Source organism: Corvus kubaryi, unplaced genomic scaffold (genome assembly GCF_017639235.1).
Source record: "Corvus kubaryi isolate FWS band 111438036 unplaced genomic scaffold, C.kubaryi_AGA036_p1.0 71, whole genome shotgun sequence".
Taxonomy (NCBI): Eukaryota; Metazoa; Chordata; class Aves; order Passeriformes; family Corvidae; genus Corvus; species Corvus kubaryi.
The window spans coordinates 231,858-246,999 of record NW_024582059.1 but is presented as its reverse complement, the minus strand read 5'-3'; positions in this window follow the sequence as shown (position 1 = coordinate 246,999).

Genomic DNA, 15,142 nt, shown 5'->3' with positions numbered 1-15,142 from the left:
AGTCTGTGTCTGCAAAGGAGTAAAACCCTGACCTTGATGTAATTGCTACAACTGTTCTGTGTAGAACTGTTGATTTTTCTCTGCCAAAGAAATGTCTTATCAGATTTGATGTATCGTGTTGCCTCCCGAAAAACTTAACTCCTTTCTAGACAAATTTAGTTGAAGATAAAAATACTTCTAAAACTAATCGTGTGTTATTCGTACACAAGTTTTAGCAGTAAAGGAAGGTTAATGAATATCCCTCATCTTACCCCCATAAAATTAACTTTCATGCTTCTCTACTGTAATTTATTAATTAAAAAATTCTTATTTCTTAAGCTTACAAAAATACCAGCCAGTCCACATAATAACTTCTCAAAGATACATTTTCTACAGTCCAAGAGTAAGGGAATACAAATCTTTCAAGAACTGATAGAAGATAAGCTCAAATAACAGAGAATTCCAGCCATAACCTACTTTCCTTGGAAAATATAAAGAGGGCGAGGAGATTGTAAGGTTTATAGATACATCAAGTTTGCATTTTATTTCAGTCTTCAGATTTAATTGAGGTAGCTGTATTTGTTACGGGCCCTGATGTAATGCATAGGCTGTGTTTGGTTCCTTTATCTTAGATAAAGTTTCTGAAGAGATCTCTAATGCAGCTGCAAACTGTGCACAAGGTTGAGAAGCTCAGTGTGAAAATTGGGTATCGGTGCTGCTGCTGAGTCATGCTGACAGCTCAGCCTGGGCAGCTTTAATCAAGGTTCAAAGTGGAACAGGGCATCTCTCTGAGCATTGAGGTAAGATTGAGGCAGTTCTGCAGGCACTACTGGTGCTCAGTGTGCTTCTTGCTGAACCTGCTGTGCCAGCCTCTGAGCTGACAGTAAGGGAAAGAACTTGGCTGCTGATCCTCAGGTTTCTGGGACTGTAATTAGGGCTTTGGCTTTTTGACTCAGTGCAGAACATCTTCTTAAAGCAATCTGAGCAATTCCTTTGCTGCCAGATGTCACTAGGGGTGTAAACAAATTTTCATTAACTTCAAGGATGGTGCTCAAAGTGTGACTTTATAATTTTCCTTAGATGTGATTAGGGACTCTTGCAGTGGAGGCTGCCATCGCTGCCAAGGGACTGTGGGAATATATATGAAATACTATTTACATGTGAGTTCACTGTGAATGGATGAACTTACTTTCTTCTTGTAACCAGTCAGGTTAAAACTCAATCGTGCACATGGAAAGCCAATGGAAAAGGGACTTTTATCTTATGAAATCATAAGACAAAAGTGTTTTCTGCCCCAATCAATCATTTGTGGTATCTGCCACCAGATGTCCTTTTGCAAATATGTATCTATCATAGAAAATGGCTCCATGAAAAAATTGCATAATGACAGATGTTTAGTTAACAGGTGGGTTTGCGCCAGGGGGAAGGATGTGCTTCCTGTTCTCTGGCTTTATGGACACACATTTGGTTGGGGAAAAAGAAGATGTTATTTGTATGTGATAGTTCACATCCTGTCAGGGACTGTTTGTCCTTTCAGTATGAGTCACACTGATCTAAGCACTCGCTGCATGATGCCAATCAGTTGTTTCATCCTGTTAGTTCTTGTTAAAAATAAAGCTAGCTTGCTCACTCACCTACCTTGCATTATTTATCTTGCCTTGGATGATATAAACCAAGATCACTCCTTTTCTCACACCCAAAGACAAAGCCCACTTTTAAAGTGCCTGTGACTCCTCCAGCTCTGCCAGCTCTGTCAATTATTATTTTGTCAAACTTCAGGTTTCAAACTCGCCTATCTGCCTGACACTGGGAGGCTTCCCTTTGGATATATTCATTGGATCTGACTTTAGATTTATTTACCACTAGGCTTGTTTTACTGTTCCAAGTAAGGGCTAGCCCCTTCCTAGAGCACAACGTGTGGTATTTGTCAGAAAGAGGCAGCTTTAAGGCTGCCAGATAACCTGACCAGTCTGCTCCTCTGTAAACAATTCTGTGGGCTCTGCTAACAGTGATAAAGCAGCTGCACTGGAGATGATTGGAAGATGCTGGTATCTGTAGAGGACCAGACTAGTACTGCTCCAGCATATGACTACTTGTGAAGAAAAGCACTTTCAAACTTATGAACATTTTTAACCTCTTGTTACTGCTGATGGCACCCATCTGCAGTTTTTCTGCTGTCAGTGTATGTCATCAAGCCCCAGATGCTCATTGTTCGTTCTCATCAAACTCCCTGCTTTGGTTCGCAGGCCTACAAGAAACTCTCTGTGGCTCTTTGCAACAAACCAAACAACTGCAACCCCCTTTCCAGACCAGTCTGGGTGATGCTTATCAAAGTGTTAGCCATATAGATCTTGGCTGTATTAGAAAAGGTGTCTGCCCCTACAATGAGACAGCTGGATCCATGGAACTGTTGGTTAACTCTGTTCAGTCTGTATCTGAAATTGATTTTAAGCCTTGCAGAATTAATATAAGCTTTTTCAGATAGGGATTTTAGACCTATGAGCATGTGCATGTGCCATTTTGTTAGTTAAAAATCGTACTGTAGATTAAATTCTAAGGGATTCAGGTATTTTAAGAGTGTCATTCACCCCTGCACAGGTAGGCCAGATTTATCTGGCAAGCATCTGTGATGAAAACCCTGAGAGAGAAGAGTGGGTTTGTTACAATGGCAGCAATAGAGAAGTGATGGCTTTAGGTTAAACCTGTCAGGTTTCACCCCTGCAGGGAGGGTAAGGAGAGAAACACCTTTATCCTTCCTGCAAACCATACGAATAGAAAAGCAAAGACTGCAAAGCAGAAGAGGTGAAGGGAGAATCTAGATCTAAGGAGGAGATGGCTCAAAAAGAAGTATGTCTCCTGCAAATATTTGCTGCGATGAAGCATGGGAAGGCATAAAAGTGGTCTGAAAATTTGTGTATTTGCATCTGCAGAAAGAAGGGGAATGAGAGTGCAGAAAGAGTGCAGATCTTACTCTTTTTTCTCTGACTCTGTTGCCAGATGGCCAAGACAGTTAATGGTTGCAGATGAAGCTGCTACCTTCCCCTGTCTCCAGGGCATGTGGGCAACGTAGCATTGCTTTCACTGTGGTGCAGCTCTGCACCTTGCAACAAATTCTTTTAGAAGATCTGTGGACTGTTATTGCCTGCCCTTGCCTTTCCATGTGTAAGTTTTGCAGGAGAAATGGATCAGTTTTGCTTGATGTGACTTTGCTATCTGCTGCCTTTAAATCACTTTCAACTGCTATGACACTCGAGTGGTGGCAGCTGGGAGACTGCTTAGCTTCAAGCATGGCTGGAGTTGTTCTGTGACCTGAAGAAAAAGGTGACTGCATTTTACACTCTGGGTGGCAGAATGCCATGCATTAAGGGCCATGGAAAATCGGTATGTGGGAGGAAACCCTTACTCAAACAGTTAATACACCTAAATGTGAAGAAAGAGGATTTGGTGTCAAAGTACATCTGTTGCCCGTGGTTTGATGCAGACAGTGTGACAGGTATTGCTAAACCTTTGTTCCAGCTGTCATAGGCACCTAAGTTTCCGTGATTTTTCATTGGCTGCTGCTTGTGAAATTTGCTGCTTTTGAAATTTACTGCTTCTGACATGCAGGAATATTTTTTTCGAAGTGTGAGTGAGCCGGCAGGATGAGGGTGTTGATAGCACAGAGCTGACCATGCTCTGCTGAAAGCTTTCATCCAGAAGAATTTCAACTCCTGGTTGCAATGGTAATTAAAAAGAAAGAGGATCAAACTGGACAGCTCTCATCAAGTCCTCTAATTTGTAGCTTCTGAAGAAATTCTTGTCTTAGTCTACTCTTCTTTGCTATATAAAGGAAAATGTATTTTTCCCTTTGTATTTAGAGAGCAGGCATGGATGAGGCTTACTAAGCAATAATCAGCTTTCACTGCTTTAAAATTAACTAAAACAGAACTAGTCTTTTTTTCTCTCAGCTGGTGACAGTAGGGGACAGAAGGTATCTGGAGGAGGTGGCTCAGGCTTTTGTGGCACTGTGAAGAGAGGTGTGACCTGCAGCAAGCTCTTCCTATTGCCAGAGGCATGGTGCCGTGTTCACCCTGGATGAGTTTTCCTGGCCTGTCTTCCCACCTGCCAGCATGGCTGTATGAGAGAGGTGAAGTCTGCACTGTGTGTGGGGGGAGGGAGGGATAGGTGTTATCCTGGTGGTGACGGGAATTCATGTTCTAGGGCTGGTGGAGAGCCAGCAACAGCAGGTGTCCTATCCTACTGTCCACCACCCTCCTCTCTCCTATTTTGTGCTGCCAGTGAAATGCTTGTTCTGAGTTGTACCTGAAACAGGTATGTGGGGCATTTTAAGCCCCTGCCCCTTGCAGTGGGAAAGGACACCATGAGGCCTTTGCTACCTTCTCTTTCTTTGCTCTCTCGCTTTCATGCTGAGAGCTTCATGTTTATGATGGAGGATGCTGTACTGCAGCTAGACTGAGTGTTCCTTGGTCTGTGAGCAGGGATGTCACCCACCACATCTGGGTGCCCAGGGCCCCATCCAGCCTGGCCTTGAATGGGGCCTCCCAGGAAGGGGGCATCCACAGCTGCTCTGGGCAGCATGTTCCAGTACCTCAGCACCCTCTCAGTAAAAAACTTCTTCCTCATGTCTAATTTAAATCCCTCTTCCTTTAGTTTAAAACTGTTCCCCATCTTCTATCATTATCCACCCATGTTCTTGTTACATGACCTGACCCTTTGTCAGTGTGTCCTTCTAGGTCTGTGTAGCCCTGTTTGTATCCCTGCCAGTGAACTCCATGTGCCGACATAAGGAGGCTGGAGCCTCTGTGTTCCCCAGCATAGCTGGTTTGTGGGGCTGAGGATGTCTGATTTTACTTTACCGTCTCTAATTAAGTTGTTTTATTTTGATTTTGTGTTTGGGTGTGGTTTTTTTAACATGCTCACTCATCTGGAACCGCATAGCATATGTAACTTCAGTGTGTATCTTCAGACTCACATCATGCGGGGCTTTGATTTTTTCTTTTTTTTGGCAGAACGGCAGCTAAAGTTTTCCCTTTCTCACTATTGAGCAATTGGGCCAATGGCCTCCTCCTGAAATCACAACTGTGATCCATTTTCTGTTCTAAAGCAGCAAAGGTATCATAGTTCACAGCATAGCACAGAGCTGTGCCTAGCAGGCAACACTTCCCATTTTCAGTTTCTTCTGTTGGCCAAGTCATGCTGGGAGATGTAACTTAAGGCTAAAAAACCTCCACAGGGTGTGCAAGGCCTGTCTGTGTGTCAAGCGCCTTTACATCTCCTCTTAGACAGCACTGAATTGGAGAAGGCTGTTTTCCTTTTCTAGAATTAGGGGGAGCATAGCTGTTAAGAGAGAGACTACATGACTGGGAAAAAAACAATAAAGAAAAACCTCACAAACTGAAAAGACAAGCTCTGAACCTTATGAGTCCAATTTAAACCCTGTCCCTACACAATGGCCTGTTTATAATCTCTGTGCCACCAGTAACAAGGCTTCTGCAGGCACTGAAGATTGTAGGACCTTGCTCTCAGACATCAGGCAAAGAGGAGGAGTAGAAATGGACAGCCTGATCATTTTGCAGTCCCCTAGGAAGAAGCAAATGAAACTGAGCAGGGATTAACAATTCCTGAAACCTTGTTTGGCATTCCGGAGGCCATTGTTGTTACAACAACGTTACAACAGTTATTCAGGAATGCTATTATACCACCAGGGCTGTCTCTGAGAAGCTGCATTTTCTAAACTATGATTTCTTGGTTTAGCTTCCAGGGGTGTCATTGCTGATTTTACATAGGACCTTGGATACAGGGGGAAATATTCTTCTCTTGTTCTAAGACCTTGGCTCTGCAAATTAGTTTAGTTTTGCACTTTGGTAGAAACATTGCCCAATAAGCTCTATGGTAAACCCCTCCACCCCCAGCCAAAATCCCCAATCTTACTGATTTTCTCAGAGCTGGGATTTCACGTGTGGGCTCAAAGTTCATAGACTTACCTAATGCCTCTGCTTCTATCTCTACTGCCTTATGCTTACTTCCTCCACTCATGCAAAGTACCTTACTGATCAGTTCCCTTTAAACCCCTAAGGATACTTCCTGCCTACTCAGTGAGCAAAGCTGGCAGAATCAGTGCCTGTGTGCACAAAAGGTACCAGATGATCACATTTAGGCCAAATATTCTATCAATATTTACTTCATATGTTTTTCCACAACTTAGCACCTCCTTTAATCATTGCATCTCTATCTAGTCCATTCTGCACACATTTCATTTGCTTCTTTAGGAACAATACCAATGTAAGTATCACCAAGAGAAGTCAAGAACAAAGTATTTAAGAAGAATGAGTCCTTCCAAGGGAAAAGTTTGGGACGCCTAAAGCAGGCATGCCTGGGTGCCAGACAATGATACTGGTAGCTGCAGGAAGACTACGCAAGGAGGACAAAGTGTAACTGGTACATGTGGATCCTTCCTTGGAAGTATTACTCAAGAGGAAGTTTTTATGAGACCTGTGGTGTTTGCAGTCCATCCAGAAGTCAGAGAAGGAGAAGAGGGAGAGAGTTGGAAAGGGCCTAAAGAGGGAAGAATCCTTGGAAGGGCAAGCGAGAAAGCCAGAAAGAAAAAACCTTTGTTGGTTGCTCTGTAAAGGGCACAAAGGCAACTCATGTGCCCCAGAGTGACAGTGCCATGAAAGTTACAACAGAAATCACCAATGGGGAAGGATATCCTTCTTTCCCCCATTGTTTTTTCTTTTTCTAATTTAGTTCAAAAGAATGGCAGGAACATGAGGCAAAGTGTTATTTGTGTAGCAGGGAAAAGACACATATGAGGACATCTGTTTTAAGGAGCTGCTTCAAAAATAACCACAGGAGAAGAGTGTGTTTGCAGAGCGCAGCAGGCGACCTGCAGAGTTGTGGAAAGTGAGACAGCAGTGGTGCCCTGAGCGCAGACAGCCCCAAACGTCTACAGCATTGTGTACATTTGTACTCATTGCGAAACCACCCCACCCTGACCCCAGTGGGTGTTTTACAAATTGAAGGAGGTGCTGTTTCCATGTTTTCTGCCCAAAAACATTGATCCCTTTTCTGTTGCTCTCCTTCTTGCCCCCTTTTTCTTAAGTCAGCAGCTTTTAAATTCCATTTTCAAGTCTTTAAAAAGTAACCCTGTTTCAATGAATCTCCAAAACATATGGCAAAGGAATGCAAATTTGGGTACTACTCCATCCCAGAGATGAGGTCTTGTTCACCAGGAAAAGAAAGGAATAGCAGACTGACAGATTTTGGAGCAGGATGCTCATATCCAGTGTTGTGCCCTAGCCTATTTACTGCTGAGTACAGGAACAGGCAGCAAACTTGGCCACTGATTTACTGAGATGCTTTAAGAAAGTCCATTACACCTTACCTGTTGCTTCAGTTTCCCAGTGGGTAAAACAGAGAAGTGAGAAGCACAACTTTTATCCTAGTTTTCTTTCTGAAGTCTGTGGTTTCAGACAGCTCTGAAAGTGTTGTGGTGGAGGATTCAATGCAAATATCAGGTGTGATCCATTAGTGAAATGACAGGGGTAAAACCAAATGGCATGAGGCATCACACTGGGGAACACAATGTTTCAGGCACCAGGCAGTTAATTTCTCCTGTAAGCCAGGTAAGAGAGCACGTTTGGTAAAGACCAAATGAAAACTGAGCATAATTTCTCATTGAGAGATTCACCCTTTCCATGGCCAAATACTCCTTAGAACAGAACTTTGACAAAACATGTGTGAGGAATTTGCATCTGTATTTTCTAATGTTACATTGGAAAATCAATGGCAGACACCACTCCAAAGTAGCAACCAGGTGTTTCCCCCCTGCTTTTTTGAGTTATCCACTGTGAGTAACAGAAACATTTCACAAAGAGAAGTGAGGGTTTGAGATATAGTAGCTGATACCACTCGAGGAAGACACAGCTGTATTTCTTTTCTACACTAGTGGCTGTCAGCGAGTATCACTGAGATGACTTTGGCTATCCCCTACCTCAAGGGAAGCATTCTCCTCTGTGCTCCCTCCAGTACTGTGTTTTCTGATAAAGAACAAATGTTTCTGCTGAAATCAGTTCATGCTGCAGTAACTACTTGGAACAAAGCTTTGCTTTCAGTTGTAAAAATTCTCACAGCACAAAGTTAACTATTTGGAGTTTCACAGAATTATTCCATATGCACCTGGCTATGCCTGGTATAACCATGATTGCACTTTGGCCAGTGTTTGGAAGCTGAGTACAAGCTGCAATGCAGCTTCATATGTCTGTAAACCAAGAAAGGGTTGTGCTTTGGACAAAACTTGATATTTCAAAAGTGTTGAGTAGCAGTCAAATTAGCTTACTCAAATGATTTCACCAAAGGTCATTTAGTGCCCAGACTGCTTACACCATGCCACTGGGTACCTCTTTTTAGTGCCCAGGCAAGTTGCAAACTAGGCCCTGTAGGACTTGTGTCTGACTGCTTTCAAGGAGACTTGGTCTTCTAAGCATCGAGATCACTTTTGGAATGAGAGCTTTGGCATAATGGGCTGAATTCTGAGAGGTATTCAGGCATACAAATAGTTTGGTTTTTAAACTTTCCTTCAAATATTTAATGGTTTACTGTTTTGATGTCTCTTCTGGCTTTGCCAAGATTAAGCTTTTTCTATTACTTTGTAACCACATAGAAGGTATAAAACATTTCACTCTCAAGAAATTTATGGGTGTTTCATTCCAGCTTGGACTCAGCATATGGCTTTCTTTGTGTAGCTGTTTGATTGCGTCATCCTTGTTTCAGATGTGACAATTTGGCTTAAACCTTTCTTTTCTTTGTGTGAAGTGGGACGTGAGTGCATTGCACCATTTGGTTGTGCATATCCACTGGACATGCTGTTCTCTGCTACGGGATTATGGAAAACTGGCCAAGTTTTTCTCTGACTGCTGCTGTACAGATGCAGGCAGGGTAGCAAGTGTAGCTTGTTAGGACAAAGATGTATTCTGGAAGAGAACAAGCACTGTGAGCAGGCACCTGTAAACAGGTGTTCTTTATGGTGCAGAACTGACTGAGTGCAGGCTCTTCCTCATCCACCAAGCCAAAGCTGCCCTTGTGTTTGATATGGTCCCTGCTCCTGCCACCCTTTCTCACAGTTTGGCTGCAGGGTCCTATGCACCTTGGCTTGCTCCCTAAATGTCTCACTGCTGCTGAGTCCTGAACCTATCAAAACCCGGGCAATGTCCCTTTCTCCCTGTGTGGAGCACACCCTCTGGAAGGCAGACACCAGCAGGCTGCACAGCGGGGTAATTTACCACTAGATGGCTGGACCTCCTTTTTGTCCAGCTCTCAGTTTTGTTCCCAGCTCAGTGACTGTGCTCAGCCCAGAACAATGAACCTGTTGTAAGCTCTCTGCCTGCCCACTTTATAGCTTAAAATTTTTAAACAGCTGATGCTTTTAGCAGATTTACCTTCATGAAGAATAATTCCAACTTTTGAAACGTACTGAAAGAGCTGTGGTAATATCTAAGAAAATTATAGCTCTTTTTGCAAGACAAAAAGGAAAAGCTCCCTAGTTCTGTTCTTGGGTTTTTTTCCATTCCATGTATAATACAATTTTCACTGAGTCTTACTTTGTAGGTGTATGCATAAGTGGGACACATTTAATAGTTCATCACTCAGACTGGAATGCAGCATCATAGTGTCCTGGATAGTCACAGCCACGTACTTTGATCTGGTGAATTTGGTGATGTGAAATCTGCAAAACTTTTAGACACTGACATACATGTCACTGTGATTTGGGGCAGCAATGTCTTTCCTTTAAGAAAAATTCTTTTGCCCACAGTCAATATCTTCAAAAAATTAATACCTCTGGATGAAAAATGTCAACTTTCCTGACATTTGCAGATTGCAGAGATTGCAGACTGATATATTATACAGAGCAAGAAGGTCTGCTTCAAAAGGGAGATTTTTCCTGCCTGAAACCAGACAAGAGGAATAGGCAAGGAATCTGTTTCTTGAAGATACCACTTGTTTTTTTTTTTTCCTTATCAGTCTCTTCACATTTTCAGCTCTGTTACTTGTATTTACTGGGTTCACATTGTGTGTCTATAGATGTATTTGTATCCTGAGTTCAAAACAAGAGAGAGGTATGTTTTTAAATTAAAATTATTTTAGCTGTTTTGCTGTCACAGCACTGGCATTTTATGCTTGCTGTTTTCAGGAACAAGGAGGAATCATTGTCCCTGCTTCCAAGGTAGTATAATCTAAAATATCAAACCTGGAAATCTTAGGGCACTTTAACAGCTTTGTGGGAGTCTGAAGTTGTGCCTAAAGATGGTGATACATGAAATAGTAAGATGGAGATGAATCTAGAAATAGTTCTGGGGTGGGTTTTCTTTTCTTTTTTTAAGTAGCAGTCTCTCATAGTTCAATTTTTTTAAAGCACTATGACAGCAAAAAAAAAGAAAAAAGCTGATGGTATAACTAGTGTGGTAGAAGAGCAGGAAATTAAAATGAACTCCACCCATCAAGACTCACAGAGAAATACAGGTAGTGAGGCATACAGCAAATGATGAGCCTCTGAATAAACAGACTTCAAAAGTAATTGTTCAGTCCAACAAGAATATTAGTGGCTACTCTGTTCTCATCTGCAGGAAGGTTTCTGGTTTTGTTAATGCAACAGGAGAAAGTAAGAAAGGCTTGGAAATTTCCATTTAGTGGACTTGCAAACAAGTAAATTGTAAATTTTTTGAAGTGCTTCCTTTTTACAGGTGCCTGAAGGGTAACATGTGTAGATTATTTATGAAGTGCAACCTCACGTTTGGAAGTCGTGCAGAAACAAAGTCCTACTTGATCCCGTCACAAGCAGAATGTTGTTGATGAGCACAGAATGTCAAAGATGTAGCATTATCACAGGCATTGTGTATTCCTCCTTTGACACTGTGGGAAGCAAAAAGCCATGGTTTGTAATCACTCTAGTACTGCTCTTTTATGCCTTTTGGTAATGTTTAAATAAACTTATTTTATTTACCTTGTTCCTAAGCAGGTCCACTGATATAAGCTATACAGAATACTGCTGTAAAACACCTGTTCACTGGTGCTATTACAAGTGCTATGTTTGCTGTGGCAGCTCTGCATAACATCTGAGAAATCAGAAGTGTAAAGGTAAAGGAAACTGGTATCTTTATCCAGCTATGTGGTAGCTGTCACTGGATGTGAATAGAGAAGGTGGGTATGAAGAAACAGACAGAAAATTGTCTTGTCAGGAAATCAGCTTAAATGTATCACCAACCTTCCTTTGGGATTATCAGCTCACTTCCACAGTCCTAATAAACTGTTAGAGGCCCTTGATGCACCCTGTTGTGTAGTCTGACAGACAGGAGACACCAGTGTCACAGCAGATATGACAGCATTTTTGTCACTTCTCTTTCCATGGCTCAGATAAGCAAGCCTGTTCCTGACAGAGGGTAGGAGGTGGCTCCCTGCAGCCAGGCTGCACTGCATATCTGGGCCCTCCTCCAGCAGGTGCTGACTCCCTTGTGCACCTCGTTGCTCTCCCCAGAGGGTTTTGGATCAGCTCTGCTGTGAAGGCAAGGACATAAAGTTCCTTCAGATCACAGCATCTCTATAGCCATTTGAATCAAAAAGCAATGAAAAAAATGTTCCTTGGATTGGAAATGAGAGCTTTTTGCACAGCTGGCTTTTTCTACTCTGTTCTCAGCAAGACAATTTAAGTCCCTGCCTGCACAGAGGTCTGGGGGCTGAACTCCTGACCAAGCTAGCCAAACAGGTACTCCAGTGCCTTTTAGCTCAATTATTGGCCAGGCCATGGTGGAAAACTTCTGAAAGCTGGGCTCTGAGATGAATTGCTCTGCTAGCCTCCCCTCCTACCACTCTGGCTGCAACTTAAAGCCTACAACAGCCAGATTTACAGTTGTGCACTCTCATCCCACCACCTGCTTGCACTCCCTGACCTTCTGACAGGTTTACAAATGTTTCTGGAAAAAGGTGCCAGAATGATTCCTGAGGGATTGTTCTTGTGGTAAACTCTGATCCAGGCTCCCAGGAGAAACAAAAATCATCACAGGAGAAGATGGGAGGATAGGAGAAGCTCAGGTGGTTATGGCCTAAGTAAAGGAAACCCTGGAAGGGAAACATTCTCAAAGATTACTTAAAATGGTGGATTTGCAGAAAATCTTATCACCATTAAAAACACACTCAGAGGAAACAGTCACTCTCCTGAGTGGTATTACAGAGCAAACATTGTAAGTTAAACCTCTGAGTTGAGTGTGTCCTGTATTGTATGATGAAGAACGGCTGAAAGCAACTCAGAAGGCCTTGAAAAACCTAATGATCATATGGTGTTCTGTTATAGGATAAACACCTGTTGTCCTTTTGGACAGAGCATCATCAAAAATTATACCTGAACCTTCAGGTATACGCAAGCAATAGTCCATGTTTGGGAAGTGAGCAGCTTCCAAATTTGCAGAGTTTGTCTAATGCTTTTAGCAATTCAAAGTTAAAAAGATAAATTTGGCACTTACTGGAGTCTAAGTTTATATCCATATTAATGACCATGGTCCAGTAGCACCAGTAATGGAAGGGGAGGTGACTACCCACACTGATTGCAGTCATCCCTAATTTAGGACTGCAAATCTTTTTGTAGAATAATGCATATGCTTTATCTCATTAAACCCTGTCACTGTCATGTCCATGAAACGGTTGTAAGAACTACCTCATACTTAATGCCCTTTGGAGCCAGTTTGGTTGTATGAGTGCTTGGAACCACACTTGCAGCCACTGCGTGACAGTGAGCTATGGACCAGGTACGTCATACTATTCCTGTTTCACTGTTTTATAGACTTGCCAGGGGATAAAGAAAGAGCTCTGTAAAAAGCTCCAGAACAGGGGCTTGCTGAGGCACAGCACCCACTAAAGAAACAGAGCTGTGTGTCAGGATGTTTGCCCCAAGCAGCACCGTGGTGCAGCCGCAGACCCGGCCGTTCCTTTGCCCCTGCCTGCAGACCGTGGGCAGAAGTGTGCCAGCACTCCCACCCCTTCCTCTCACAAGGAGCTCAGGCAGCACCTCGAGGTGCCTGATGCAAAAAGAAATAAAGGCTCAGATACACATTGTCTTGAGAAAGTAAAATCAGACACAATACAACTGGTTATTTGTTGTTATTTGGTATGCCTTAGCATCAGTTTCTGGCCTCTAACCCTGTAGATGTATAGACATGCTTCGTGCTTTGTGACTCATCCTAACAACAACGTTGTTGTTATCACATTATAATGATGCTGGGTTGGTCTTGCAAGATTATATTATTATCCAGTATTGAGAGCTAAGTTTCATATGAAAAAGCAGCTCAATACTCACCAGTGTTACCCGTAACAGTAATTAGCCAGTACTTGCACTTGTTATTCTTGAGGGAGGCTGAAGTCACATCTGGGGCAGAGTATGCACTTCCACCAGGGCCAATACAACTTGTATCACTACTTGAGTTTAGTCCTATGAAAGTCTTATCTCAGAATTTCTTCTAAACCTAAACAATGTCCCCTCATCAGTGCTCACACTTTTGCTAAGCAGAAAACAAAGTGGTTTTATGGTTACAAAACTAGAAAATGAACACAAGTGGCATTATGAGCTAGTATGTTATTTAGATTGAAAAATATTGAAATTGATTGAAAAATACCTGTGACTCTATAAATCTTGTCTGTCAGAAAGCTCTATGGTTTCGCCATGGAAAAAGATTGCTGTCCTATGAATTCCCACTAAAATGGAGTGTCTAAGAAATAGCTAGACTTATGGACACAGACACTGAACTTTTCTTAGACAACAGCTCTTTATCTCTGTGCATGTGGCACGAGGTGAGATTGGCAATGGGATAACTCACGGAACTACAGCCTTCACTGTGCTGCTCTGCCATTTCTCTTCTCAAGTCATTCCTGTTTGCATTTCTTTTCCCTGGAAAATGTCAAAGAATTCATAGATCAAAAAACAGGAGCTGACACAAAGACAGCAGTACTGGATCTAAGGAATGATTGATTTGAGGAATTGGGATGAGGACTCTTTACTTGGTGGGAAGTAAGAATTTCAGAGTCCACAACTATACCTCTTTTAAGATATGAACTTCTCAAACATGCCACACTTATTAGTATTAGAGTTGGCCAGTCTTTAGTCAGAAGAAGTCCATTTATATCTTAGAGATGGGAAGTAGATTTAGTCATACAGATGGGACTTTTTCTCAATGTCAGTAGCAAATCAAAGCATTCCTGGTGTTATGAAGCACTGTGCTGCTAGAACCAGCTTTGTCATTGAAATAGCGCCCATTAGTACTCCTGTGCCTTGTCAGATGAATTATGAACTGATGGAATTTGAATAACTGTCTTGCCCTTCTGCAAGAAAAGGTAATATTGCTCCTGCTTAGTATCGCCTCAGGCTTTTGTGCCAAAACATCACAGTAGAATTCAGTGTTGACTGGTAACTAACAGTGAATTTAAAGTGCTGCCACAGTCATCTTGCTCAGCTTCCAGGCCTAGGTGGCCAAAGCATGTAAGAAGCAATCCACAAGAGATGGCACAAAGCTGAAGGACAGGGATTTTTTTAATCCCTGTTTGTTTAGGACAGGAGGCAAAATGTGTTTACAAAGCAGAAAGGCTGCTGCAGGTGCAGAAGGCTCTGCTACAGCTGGCATTCAGGAAGATCAATTACCTACATCAAAGCTGTTCTACTGCCTTTGCTATCTGCTTGCTTATTACACACAAAGTGAATTAAAAAGAGCAGGGTTGTGTGTTCAATACCCTCTTCAAGTGAGCAATCTAACTCTTAAAAGCGGACATCCTTAAACTGATCAGATGATGGGACAATGTGAAATGTTTTTGGCTTTAAAAAGACACTTGGCAATGATAATACTATGCTTGATTGAGAAAGCAAGTGAACTCATGTAATATGATGCTATAAATGATGTAGGTTGATTTCTTTTTGAGTTGTTGGGAATCAATGGACTAACAGGTAAAACATCTGATGTTGTTACTGAATTTAGCATAATAAATATTATTCTACAATATTTTGCTTCTGCCTGTGAAGCATTAAAATGCTAAAGGGTGCCAACACGTGATATTAGGAGCGTGTTATGACAGTAACATTATAAATGTCTGTACAAGCTGTCACAAATATTTGAAGCCACTTGTAAAAACA